The sequence below is a fragment of the Mustela nivalis genome (genome assembly GCF_964662115.1).
Source record: "Mustela nivalis genome assembly, chromosome: 18".
Taxonomy (NCBI): Eukaryota; Metazoa; Chordata; class Mammalia; order Carnivora; family Mustelidae; genus Mustela; species Mustela nivalis.
The window spans coordinates 1,346,268-1,359,757 of record NC_139037.1 but is presented as its reverse complement, the minus strand read 5'-3'; the positions used below and the strand labels follow the sequence as shown (position 1 = coordinate 1,359,757).

Below are 13,490 nucleotides of genomic sequence, written 5' to 3'. Positions count from 1 at the left end.
GGACCGCTCCCACTTCTAGCAAGCTCCCAGGGGGCCGGTGCCCTTGGTGTCGGGACCCCATTTGGAGAGTCACAGCCCTAAACATGGCTCCTAGCCAGTGCCGGCAGTCAAGGGCAGCCCCAGCTCAGAGCAGCCCTGACCCTCCAGGGAGGAGAGCCCACCCTCCAGCCCACCACGATGGGCCCCCCGAGAAAGGAACAGCCAGCACACTGTCTCCCCCACTCGGGTCCCCGTCCTCAGGCTCCCCTGCTCTCAGGTCCCCCACACTCAGGGCACCCCACTTTTAGAATCCCAAGTCAGCTGTGTTTCTCAAAGCATGACCCTGGACCACCGAGGAGGCTGAAGGAAGGCGGATCCCTGGGCGGGCCCCTCGGTAGCTTGCCTCACCAGGTGGAGCAGGAACATGGAATCTTTATGTTAAGGAAGACCTCCCCGCCGCTGCCGGAGTCTGTCCCCACCCTTGGGACCCCGTCTGGAGCCCCGTCGGCTTGGTGGGGTTGTTGGCGTTCAGCAATCCGGAGGGGGAATGCGGCGGTGAGCGCAGTGTTTGCACAGAGCCCCACGCCCGGGCGCAGTGTCGTCCGCGTCCTGGAAGGTCGCTGCGCCCATCTGGGGCCGCTGTCCTGTTCCCCCCGGTGCTGCCCCCCCGCTGCCTCTCTGGATGGACAAGGCGCTGGCAGAGGAGGCGGCCTTTCCTGTGGCCCCTGACGGGCCGCGGCTCACGAGTGGTTCTCTTGGCCTCATCTGCGCCAGGACGTGAGGACACCTGGGCATGGGGTCACGCTAGAGATGGCAGGACATCCGCCCCACGTGCGGCGAGGACCGTGCTCCCGGCCTCCACTGGCTGTGATTCTGCGGACACTGAGATGACCCGATGTGTCCCAGCCGCACCCGAATGGCAAACCCCGAGCTCTGGGGGTGTGTGCACACCCGTGCGTCTCTCGCTTCCTGCTGGCGTTTACCCGCTCCTTCTCCTGTGCCTTCCCGGAAGGAGGGCCGGTTGCCGGGTGGGCCGCCTCGTCCCGGGAGGCCCGAGCGGAGGGTGGCCGCGGAGCCCTCCGGCTCTGAGATGGGGCTGACGCCTGGGCCTCGCACATCCCTTGGCTCATCTGCTCCGGTGTTCGGCCCTTCTGGCGTGGTCCCTGCCCAGGGCTGGGATCCGCTCTGTCCCTGACTCGCTGTGTGTCTTAGGGTGAGTTGCTTTGCCTCTCTGAGTCCCAGGGCCTTCCTCGGTCGTACGGAGAAAATAACAGAACCTGCTTCACAGGGTTGCTAGGAGTCAGTGAGACACGGCCCGGCCGGTCCCCGCCCAGGGCTGGCTTCCAGCAGAGCTCCACAGCGCAGGACGCTGTCATCTTGGTCACCGTTACTAACAGCGGGCCCGGTGGTTGCTGTGACAGGGTGGGCAGAGCACGCGGGGACGAGAGACGAGCATGGCTCATCACCGGGGCGGGCGGGCGAGGGGCTCAGGCGACTTCAGCCGTGGGGACAGCAGCGCAGCTGTGGCCGGCACAGGCGGGTGGTGCGGAAGGGCCGCTGCCGCCCGGCGGGACCAGGTCTAAGCCCGAGGGAGGGGGCGCAGCTGGGGCTGGCCCAGGCTCACAGCGCGGGTGGACGAGTGAATGGCGTGGCTCGTGGAAGCCGCCGGGTGCGACGGGCGTGAGGGTGTGTCAGGGAAAGACCCGCCTTCACAGGAAGACCGTGGTGGCTCTGTCCCTAACGGCGTCTCCTCGACACACGTTCATCCAATGAGGGTTTTTAGGAAAAGACAAACACCGCAGAACAATAATGGGCAAAAGCATTGAGCATACATGTCACAGAGAAGAAATCCAAAGAAACAGCGGATGCAGGAAAAGTGCTCCATTTCCGCAGGAAATGTAATAAAAACCCTTGTGAGATACGCCGTCCACCCAGCAGGAAGTCTGGGGTGGCACGGCCGTGCTGAGCGTTCAGGGGACACAGAAACGTGGGACGGGTGTGCACACGTGGGGAGTCTGAACCGGGAAGCCATCGGCCTTCCCTGCCCACGGCCCGGCCATTCCGCTCCCGGGGTGGGGGGATGCTCCCGTTCGTGGCGCCGTCCGAACTAGCCCTGAGCTGGACCCGCCCGTGTGCTCATCGGTAAACGTGCAGGTGAACCATGGTCACGTGGAATCTGCACGCAGACACGGGCCAGTCTTGCACACAGAGACTCTGACGTCCTTCCGCATTGGGGAGTCACCAGTGAAAAGCCGTGAGACCCCCGCTCACACCCGTGAGGATGGCACTGCTGGGAGACGGACGCACGGCCCCGTGCTCTGCTGCTGGGTGGGGTCCCGTGCTCACCCTTCGGGGTGCAGCCCCATGGCAAGGGAAAGCAGAGGCTCCTGTCTGCACCCCCACGTTCACAGCCTTAGTTCACGGCAGCCCACAGGTGGAGACCCGTGTCCTCCGAGGGACGAGTGGGTCAGCGGACGCCGGCACACGGTGGGGCGTTTCTCAGCCCTGGAAAGGGCAGCACGGCAGGAGCACGGCCGGGAGATCAGCCGCCAGGAGGGCACACGCCGTGGGCTTCCACGGGCGCGAGGTGGCCAGATGCGTAGACACGGGAGCAGATGGTGCAAGTGGGGGCGTGCGCGACCAGGACAGAGCGTCCGTTTTACAAACTGAGACGTCGGGCCGTGGGGACCGTCCGTGGGGGTAGCTGCCCGGCGTCGCGAATGCTCATAATGCCACCCGCTCTGCCCCTAAAAAGGTGCGGACGGGAAGTCAAATGCTGCGTGTATTTTGCCACGGTGGTAAACAAGGATACTGGGGTGCCTGGGCACTCAGTCGGCCGCGCGTCTGACTCTTGGTTCCGGCTCAGGTCGCGATCGCAGGGTGGTGGGATCGAGCCCCGCGTCGGGCTCCGCACTCAGCCAGGACCCTGCTGCGGATTCTCCCCTCAGCCCCTCCCCCGCTCACGCTCTCGCCACGGTAAGTCGATAAAAATGCCGACGCTCCTGAGCGTTCGGATGAATGACGGAAGCCGCTCCGCGCACCCCAGGGACATTGCCCCACGGAGTACCCGGTCCGCGTCCCTCAGGGGGTGGCCTGGCCACGTGCGGCCCTCAGCATGTGTCCACACTGCCTGCTGTGAGCCCCTTCTCTGCGTGTCCCTTACACGCGGGGACCGTCTCCACGTGGACGGCCTCTCACGGGATACGGGCCGTGGCTTTGCGGAAGATGTGCCACGTGCCCTGGGTCTTACCTCGCCGGCGCGGACCGAGCACACGGCTTCTCGACCCAGCGGGGTCCCGGGACGGCACTGCAGGAAGCGGGCGTGCAGGGCCCCGCCGGCCCCAGGCGCACAGCCGGGCTCTTTACAGATGCGCACACGCACACGCACGCACACGCACACCAGCGCTCTCCCACGTAGAGCGTGGGAAGGAGTGAGGCAGGGGGTCTCCAAGAGCCGCGTGCCCTCCCTGGGGGCCTGGGGCCTGAGCGGGGGGGCTCCGCCGAGTCGGACCCCGCTCCGTATCTGGGCTCTGAGCGCAGCTCTTTTTCCGGTGCTGCCGGCAGCAGAGCTATTGCCGGACAGTCGGAGGGAGGAGAGAGCCGCCGGTGTCGTAAGGATGATGCGGCTCTGACCAGAAGAGCAAGCCCAGAGCGGGGAGCACGTGTTTCTGGGGCCACTTCAGGTCAGAGAGAGTCTGTTCACAGGGCGGGTCCCGGGGAGCACCGTGGGGGCCGTGGCGTTCCGGCGACACACCGGCAGCCAGGGCTGGGGAGGCCCCAGAGCCTCCACCACACGGCTTCTCAAGCCCCACAGCCCCCTTCCCCGGTGGCCATCCTGGGACGGAGGCCAGCACGGCCCTTGCGGGGGCGTCCTAAGTGCGCGGTCTGAGGCTCTGAGCGGAGGACAAGGGCCGACTCCCTGGAAGCCCGTCTGGAGGCTGGGACAGAACCCGGGCTCAACCCAGTTCCGTGCCGGTTCTGAATAGGTGTTTGTCACGGTGTTGGTCTCCCCGCCTCGAAGCCTCCTGGGATGTGGATGGGCACAAAGTGTCTGGTTGGCGTCCGGGTTCTTGCCATTTCCACTGTGCAGCGAGAGGAGACGCTGGGCAAGCTAATAGAGGGCCAGCCAGGAGGGCAGGGGACCCCGGGAGGCACCCAGAGCACAGCTTCTGGTCGGGAGGCCCGGTGTGAGACACAGAGCCCTGGAGGAGGGGACAGTAGGGCTGGCCACCAACAGAGACCCACATGGACAAGGGTCCACCTGCAGAACCTTGGCGAGGAGCCCCTCCCTGGCAGGGGCCCTGCGCAGGGCAGAGAGTGGACGCCTGTGGTGAGGGGGACAGACAGGACACCCCTCCTCCCGGGGATTCCATGCAGTGACCACAGAAGCACATCCAGTTTCTGCCCAAGTACTTGGATGAGAAAAAGAAAGAAGGCGTGAAGGGAGCCGTACGAGGGCAGCCTGATCAGGCCGTGCCTGCAGGCGACTCTTGTGTCCGCAGCTGCCTGCAGGCGACCGCGGCACCATGGAGGGGGACGCGAACACTGCTGGGTCACTGATCTGGACCTGGGGTGGGTACAGGGAGGGTGACCCGTGGGCAGAGCCAACTGGCAAGACCCCGTCCCTCCACGCCTGGGCCTGGAGAGCCGCGGTTTAAGGGCTCGCGGGTCCTGGTGCTGCTGTGGCGTGTTTTCATTTAATTCTTGCTTCTGATCCACAGAGTCTGCTTGTGACCGAGAGACAGCTGTGTGGACGGTGACCTGCAGAAGTCGCGGCTGTGATCAGGGACCACAGAGGTAAGGAGCATCCTCGCCCCTGCACTTTGATTTGGCGCCAAACCTGCTTGTTTTACTTGTTGTCATGGGTTGTACTGTCCACCGTTGGGCACCAGCGTGGGCGCACGGCCGGCGTGGGGCCGACGCGGGCCCCTGGGTCGGTCTGTGTGGACGGTGCTGCATGGTCAGTGTGGGACTAAGGTGGGTCCGTGGGCCAGTCTTGTGGATGTCGGTACGTGCTCAATGTGGAGCTGACATCGGTGCACACTTGGGACGGTCACAGACAACAAGATGTGGCGAGACATTGAGTGGGTCTCAGAATGCACCGGGGGGGGGGGGGATTGTCCTCCGCCAGGTCCCAGGGGACCGATGGGAATGGCAGAGGCCTCGCCGGCTGTGTCTGCAGGGCCAGGGGCAGCGCTGGGGGAGCATTGTGGACGCAGACACGGGTTAGAAATAGTGACTCTGGGTCTGCATTTCTACCCCGAAGTCCAGGCTGAGCCCGGGAGTCCCGTGGGAGGCTGGACATGAACGTGGCCGCCCCCCACTGCTCTGCTGAGAAGCCCTAGGTCGTCTCTGGCCTGGACCAGGGCGGAGGGGCCAGTGTTACCTATTGCACCGTTGGCCCCTGGCGCCCACCCTTCCTCTTTCCCTGGGAAGGGGATCGTCTCTCCCGAAGGGCCCACTGCCGAAGGTGCTGGGGAGCATCTGGGTCAGGTATGCGCCGGGAGCCCGGGCAAGTGGCGGGGCTTGGCCGGGTCCAAGCAGAGAGCCTGCCGGCGCCTGTCCAGACGCCACCTTCTGCCCCGAGACCCTTCTCTGCAAGCTGGTCCACGCGGCCACGTGTGGCAGAGGCGAAGCCCCACCAGAAGCGCCTGACCGTAGAGATGTAAACTTCCGGGCCGTGACGGTGGGACCCCCGCTGCGGGCAGTGAGCGCTGCGGTCTTCACTGCGGCAGACCCCTGCTGCGGTCTACACTGCGGCTGCATCTCGGGGCCCCCGGGGGGACACGGCAGCTGTTTCCCACATCTGAGAAAACTCACCCCCGGAGAGCGGCTGCCCAGGCTCCTTTCTGATAAGGTTTGCGAGGGGCACGGGGTGGCTCCGCGGTGCACTCCTTCCCAGCGGGCAGGCGGGTTCCAAAGCACCTTCACGTTTAGTTGAAAGGGCGCGAGCAGGGCCCGTGCGATTCCGTCAGGACTGCGGCCAGCATGTCACGTCAGGAGACTTGCCGCCTCATCTTTGTTGCTAAGGGTTCAGGACGTGGCCGCACGAGTGGTCCGTTAGCCTTCGACACTCATCGGAGTGAACGCTGAGCGGTGTGCGGGCGGCTGGCTATGTGCGGGGCTGGGGGGCACGGGCCCCGTCCTCGAGCGCCAGACCATCCCCATCCCGGCGGGATCGGGGTCCCAGCGGGCGCCGTTCTTAGACCCACCAACGGGTGCGCTTACAGCGCGCGTGAACCTCCCCTGCCGGGAAGCCGTCGGCAGATGCCGCACGCTGACGTCTGCGCGCCGGAGCAGTCGGGGGCTGTGCACGGGGCTGTCTCTCCTTTGAATTGTACCCAGGACTCAGAGGGATCACAGGCAGCCGGGCTGTGGTGCGAGGCAGACAGGCTTGTAACGGCACCACGGACTGCGGCGGTCGGTCCGTGGACCTGCCATGCCACGGCTTCGGCGTTTCCCACGTGGAGGCCAGACGATGCCTTCAGGGTGCGGCTCCCTCTCACCTGCCCCCGAGCTCCGCTGGGGCTCCCACCGGTCGCCGCCACCCAGGGCCGGGGTCGAGGGCTAGGCACCTGTCCCTGAACTGCCCCTGGGGTTGGAGCCGTGCCTGGGCACCGGCTCCTGCAAGTGGGGGCCCTGGGGGCCTGCAGCCATGAGACGGGTAGAGCCATGTCCTGTGGCAAGGACACCTGATCCGACAGCGCCGACTCGCAGTCAGGCCCTGCGTCCCGTGTCGCTCGCTTGGCCTGCAGGGGCCGCGCAGCCCGGATGCCAGCCTTTCCCTTCTGTGTCTGAACGGTCTACACACGTCACACCCGGCGGTCCTGGTCTGTTGGCCGGGGATGTGATTCTTCTGCGGTGTCCATACCTTTGGTCCTCGGGGGTTTCATTCGGCCTGTCCTGTCCCTCCTGCGGTGGCTGGACTTCTGCAAGCCACGGGTCCCCAGTCGCTCCCTGCCCTTCCCCACAGAACCCTTCACAGGTCGGGACGGGCTCCCTGAGCCCCGGGACCACGGTCCTGATTCCTGACATCGATGCTCTTGGTCGTCTGAAACCCCAGGTGCTTTCTGCCCCTGCATGTTCACCGCGACCTCCCTGGAGCCAGCCCCCACCTTCCTGGGCTGCTGTGCCCCTGGGGGCCTCAGACGGCAGCGCCCCCACACCCCAGCGGGTCCGGACCCTGCTGGCGGTTCGTCTGGAGCAGATGCGGCGGGGGGGGGGAGCACCGTGTCTGCACCGAGGACGTGGCGTCCCTTGCCCGACATCCCAGTGAGCTGCTGTGATCTTGGGAAGGAACGAAGACATGTCCTCAGGCCCCCCCATGCTGCCCCCAGTCCCCCCACTGTGGCCCATGGCACAGGCTGCCGGAAGGCCTGTGGCCCGCCGACCCTTTAGCCGTCCTGTGGCAGTAAGTTGGCCGCACTTGGGGGACCACACGCAAAGCCAGGAGAGCTGTGTGCCCCCCACCCACCGCACCCTACCCTGGCGGATACTCAGCCGGCACCAGCCCGCCCCCGCCCCCAGCTTCGCCCCCGGAGCAAGCCACGCTCCTCGTGTGCTTCCCGTCCTCTCGCTCCCTGCGGCGCTGCTGGCAGACCGTGTCCCTGAGCCCCCATCCTCGCCGCCGGGCACCAGCATGGCGGCCCAGGGGCGTCGCGTTCCGTGCCTCGCTTTAGTGCCCGGCTGTTCTCCATGAGGAGAGGCTGGGGGCTGTCGGCCGCACACCCACCGCTGTGCGCTGGTCGGCGGGGTCACCCCTCAGGGCGGCAGACCCTGCCCTCCCACCAGTGGACACGGGGAGCTCCCAGCATGTCACTATTGCCGGCCAAGCCACTAGGCACGCCCCGAGCCCGGCCGTGCAAGGGTGTGTCCAGGCACGAGCGCACGTGGACGCTGTGTGCTGGCAACCTGTGTGCACGCCGGCACGGCCACGCGTGGCTCTCCAGTGGGCCTGCGTGGCTGTCCACACCCACCGGGGGCGGCGCCGGCCCCAGGCGTCACCGCGGCCGCGTCTGCCAGGCCCTCCTCTTTCCTCTTCCCTGTAACAAAACGGTGGCAAACCTCACCTTTTGTTTCGTTGGTTTTTGTGGTGCAGTGACACACAGCCGACGCTCAGGACAGGGAAGAGACCCTGGACCCAGGACCGTCAGGTGCCCCTCCCCCCACAAAACCCCCCTCCTCACGTAATTGTGCTCAATCCGCGGGCCGGTTCTCGTGGCCTTGGTCTCCGTGGCGCCGGGACCGTCCGTGGACGGCTAACTCTCGAAGTTCCAGTGTAGACGCTGCGTTGGACCCTCACCCTCCGGCAGCCCCAGAGAGGGCCACGCCAGCGCTGAAGTCACGATTCATGGCCGGGCGTGGTCGCCTCTGTCGCTGTCTTTATTCCACGCCGTGGCATGAGCGTCTCGGGTTTGTGTTGGTCGGTTGGGGTGGGCCGCGGGCTCTCCTGTGCACTGGTCGCTGACTCGAACTCGACTCCCTTCCGGGGCGAGCGTCCCCTCCCACAGCGCCGCGCACCGCAGACCGCGCTCCGTCTCAGCCCCGGACCTGTCTGCCGCGCAGCCCTGACAGGCTGTCCTCTGTGCCCAGGGCGGGGGTGATGCTCTGGGAGCCTCGTCCCCCATCTTCCCGGGAGGAGTCCCCACCTCGCTCTCCCGTAGGAACCCCTGCTTCCGAGACCCGTCCACCACGTTGCTTTACCCCCTTGTGTTCCTGGAGTGCGCCCCGCAGCCTCCTGAGCAGAGGGGCCTGTCTTCAAACATGTTTCTTCTGCTCTGTCACTTGGGCTCCTTGGTGGCCAGACCCATGTTTGAGATGTCACGCGTGCCTTTGCTCGTCCTGCTTCTTGCTTAGAGCATTATCGCGTCCCCCTACACCCAACCAAACATCATCAGTCTTTAAGGCTAAATTCAACTGCCACCACCTCCAGGAAGTCTTCCCAGCTTCCTCTGTCCCGAGCCATTGCTTCTTCCTCTAACCCTTACGATACTTACTCTGCGCATTACTCTTCTGGCGTGTGCACTCGTAGTTATTCATGGATTCAGCACACGTTTCTTGAGCAACTATTATGCACACTGGAGGACTCCGCAAGGGCCCAGAAACAAGCCTGCCACCAAGGAGAATCCTAGAATACGGGAGCTGGGCGGGAACCTCGATGCCACCGCACACACCCCCCATCCTACAGAGGGAGAGACGGAGTCCCAGAGAATGCCCAGGTGTCCTGACTTCCCGCCTCCCGTTCCTCCTGCGGCAGTGACTCCCGTCCGAGGAAGCTTTGTCTACACAGGGGACAGGGACGCAAAGGCATCGGTGTTACTCTACTCCGTTCACCAGGGAAGAAACCGAGGCCGAGACCAGAGCCGGGCCTGGGAGCACGACGCAGCTGGGCCTTGGGGCAGGTGTCAGACTCTGCGGGCCAGCGCGTGCCCCGGCCTCTCTCCGGGAGCCTGATGACAGATGCCGGCGGTGACCAGCTGGTGGACTTCACGTCGGGATCTGCGGACCAAAGTCGCAGCCTCCCAGACCACACGCGGCTGCAAGCTTTCTGTGGTGGTGGGGGGGGATCTCTTGCAACATCACCTACCAGGAAATGCCTCTCTCTGGCCAAGAAACCTCACTCTGTCGTTGAAGGCCATGGGCATTCCTGAGTGCCCAGAGCCAGGGGGTGTCTCAGAATATGGCCTGGGGGCAGCCCCCCATCTGGGGACTGTGTGTTCCCAAGTCACAGCTTCCAGGCGCTCCCCCCGAGCTCAGACAGCAGCAGGGGACGCAGGATGGCCATTGGCGGGGTGACTCCATCCCAGAGAGATGAGGCATTTCCTGCCGACGGGGCCGTGGCCACGGGCTCTTCAAGCCAGCAGGAGCCCATGTGTTCCCCGAGCCCCGCTCTCCATTCCTCCGCAGCCGAGGGGTTTTCAGATGAAAGACAAAATTTCCTGTGCTCTTGATCTCACCGTTGTCTCTTGGCTACGTCCCGTTTCCTCTTGAACGGTGCCCACAAGGACGCATAAAGTCACATTTTTTCCAGAAAAGAGGTGGATGTTGGAAGCTGTCCCCACACGGCAGGCGATGCCCCTCCCCTGACCTGTCACCCCAGGCCCGTTCGAGACTGGGTCCTGCTCTTCCTGTGGGATTCTTAAACGTCTCGGGCTCTGACCTCACCGCAGTACCCGGTGAGAACGCGAGCACGCCCAGCTCCCAGGGTGCACGGAGAGCAGTTGTTGGTACCGGTCCCCGTCTGGCCACCGCCGCCCCCGGCCCCAGGCTGAGCCGCCCCAGGCACCCTGCCGGGTGACCCTGGTCTCACGGGGCTCCGCAGCCCACAGGTTTTCAGCCCCATCCGGGGAACGGGAGGACGAACCAGGGGGTGATGGAAGGCTCAGTGGCGGGCGCTGGGCAGTGAGGCCCGAGCAGGCGTCCCTGTGAGAACTCCGGAACGAGACGCAGCCTCTCTGGGCCTCTGTGCTCCGCCCGGCGCACGAGAGAGCCGCATCCCAGGGCTGCGGGGGACACCCGGTAGCGCCTCCCTGGAACGCGTGGCGGGCGGGCGACAGTGAGGGGCCAGACCCCCCGTCGCATCCGAGGGAGGGCGGGGACGGGCGGGAATGGGATGCTGCATGTGCGGGTGCATGTGGCGGCAGGCGCGGCCCGCGGACCCCAGTGCACCTGCACCTGCACCTGCTTGAGAAGCCAGACCCGCGCGCGAGTCCGCTGCTCTGCAGACCGGCTGTTGTGGCCACGCGGTGTCCAACAAGCGTCCAGGGCTCTCTGGTCACGACCCTAGGCCATGTTCCCCTATACCTGCCCCTCCTGCCTGTTAGAAGACAGGTTTTTCTAGCTAAACTGGATTAGCATCCAGACTTGCCTGGACTTGAATTCTCTGGTCACAGCCGTTCTGAAGAGCCATCCTGACGACCCCAGCCCAGGGGCCTCAGCCTCCCTGCAGAGTGGCGAGATCGGGGGCAGGGCCTACTCGCCGCCGGAAGCATGGATCCCGCGTCCCTTCGTCCTTCGGCACGGACCGAGGCCTGTGGAGGGGCAGACGGATGGGGGATGGCTCGGCAGATCGATCAGCAACCGGTAGACCGACTAGTGGCCTGATGAGTGGGTTGGTGGTAGATGAACTAACGCGTGTGTGGAAGCTCGATCGGTGGACGGACGGTGGATGGACGGATGGACGGTGGACAGACGGACGGACGGTGGACGGATGGATGGACGGATGGATGGACGGATGGACGGACAGGTGGATGGACGGGCGGACGGTGGATGGACGGACGGTGGACAGACGGTGGACGAGTCGGCCGATGGAGCCCCCTTCTTTCCCTGCTTCGTTCCACTGCCCAGCGCCGTCTCCCTGCTTCCCCTGTGGTTCGGGTTTGTCCTGTATTGCAAACCTGCTCATTCAATGCCCATCAAATGCCTTTTGCCTGGCACCGTGCTGGGTCCATGACCCCTACCTCCAGAAACCCCCGTCAGGTCAAGGACACAGACAAGACATACGAACTTGCATTACTGGGTGGCACGTTCTTAGAAGGAAAAGGCCACCGGTAAAGCCTTTCCTGGTGATCTGACTCCCTTCCCCCAAGGCCTCTTGGGGTCCACGGCCTAAAAACAGACACCTGTTTCCTCTAGAAGCACTGGAAGCCCCTTAACCTGGGCCTTCGCCACCTCTGCGGACCAGTCCTTAATAAGCACCTGTGTATCCGAGGAGAGAGCAAGGGCGGGGGGCAAGCGAGAGTCTGTCTGCCAGAGGTCACTTACGCAGATCTCAACACTGTGGGCATCACAGAGAAGATGGGGGCTACGTTTTCAGGTAGACAGCATGTCCTTGTAATGAATGAAGAACGACTTCCCATCAAGCAATGCCCAAGCTGGTGGGGCCATCCCAGGACTCAGGGACAGTGAGAGCCCCTCGGCCCCGGGATCAGCAGGGCTGCGGCCCCTGGAGGATGCCCGTGGGTTCAGAGGATCCTCTGCTCACAGGTCGGCCGCGACAGCTCTGTGGCTTGTGGGCAGTGAGTAGGGTTGCCAGCGGGGAGCCTTGGTCTGCGATGTGGCCTCCGCTGTGCGCCCTGGCGCCGTGTCCTTGAGACACACACGGGGGGGCCCGGACGAGGCCTGACGCGTCCACCTGGCCCGCCACTGTGCGCTGTGGTGCTGGGAGGGCTCGAGCCACGAGACACATTTCTCCAGGCGAGCGCTGGTGCCGACATGGTCGTGCCTGCCTGTGGGACCCGGCAGCAGACACGGATTCTGCGGTCGACGCCCCAGCGACGTCTGGCCAGGCCCGCAGCCCACGTCCCGGCAGCCTGGGCTTGCTAAGCCTCACCTCAGGCTCCGCTCTGCAGAGGATATTGCCTCTTGAGGGCAGGAAGCGACCCCACCTGGCGGTGCCTTCGCCATGTCCCTTCCTCGAGCTGGAGGACCCTGATGTGTCGCAACAGCCCTGAGGCCCCAGAGCAGGACATCTGCGGGCAGCTCCCAGGGCCCAGGGGCCCGGTGGCGGGGCTCCAGCTGCGTGAGGGTGGGGGCAGGGTGTCGGCTCCGACGGGGCTCAGCGGTGCCGCTGTTTGTACGCAGGGACGTTTGGGTCAGACGCAAAAACACCACTGTGGAAGCAGCGCTCTCTCAGACTCGGGTCCTCAGCAAACAGCCGCCTCTTTACCTCCGGCCCATGGCCGCGCCCGGACCCAGATGCCCTCTCCTGCGTGGGGACCGTACTCCGCAGGCAGCCGGCGCGTGGGGTCGTGGCCCAGCTGGCCACGGAGGGGCCAGCAAGGGGAGGGCTGGACGGTTGCTGGAGGCCAGTGGGTGGGTCCTGGTCTTGCTGACGGTCTACGGGCACAAGGGGTGCTTGCCAGGGCCATCGGGACGCCTCAGTGCTAAGCAGGCACCTGCAGGGGTGACGGCCCCGCATCACTGGCCCCTCCTGCCGCACACACCCACCTTCCCTGCTGCTTCTCCTGAGCGTGTGTCCCTGGGGGGCTCCACGCGTGGCCGGGTGACCCAAGCTTGCCTTGGGCGCTGCCCCTCCCACAGCACTCAGCACGCTGGAGCAGCAGCTGTCAGACAAGGTCACCTTTGACCTCCCATCTGTGACCTCCCCTCTCCCTTCAGCTTGGCACCCAGGAGCAAGGCCCTGCTCCGAGCGGAGGAGGGTGGGCTTGGGGCTCTGGGGGCACATGGGGTTGCCACCCAGAGAGCAGATCCTTCTCTGTCTTTTCAGGTTTGTAATACGTCCAAATCCTTTAAAACTGTACCTGTAAACCGGACCTGACCGTGCTCTGACCCACCACCAGCCCGGCCACAGTGCCCAGCGGGGGGAACGTCAGGCTCCCCCACAGCCCACCTTACCCCTATGGCTTTTGAGGGGGCTCTGGGCGATGGCTTCTACCCCCGCCCCTGAGTGACCCTCCAGGGGTGGACCCTCCCAGTGCCCATGCGACTGTGATGCCTCGGGACCCCCTCCTGGCTCGTGAAGCCAGATGTCCCCGTTCCCAGAGGGGCTC

General features: G+C 65.2%; 1 long non-coding RNA gene across 1 annotated transcript in view; it reads left to right on the top strand.

Moving 5' to 3' along the window:
- LOC309853512 overlaps positions 1–13,490 on the top strand; it is a 108,323-nt gene that overhangs the window by 73,003 nt on the left and 21,830 nt on the right. Inside the window, exon 2 of the long non-coding RNA XR_014305771.1 lies at positions 4,701–4,776. This is a non-coding gene — a long non-coding RNA (uncharacterized lncRNA). The remainder of the gene's footprint in view (positions 1–4,700; positions 4,777–13,490) is intronic.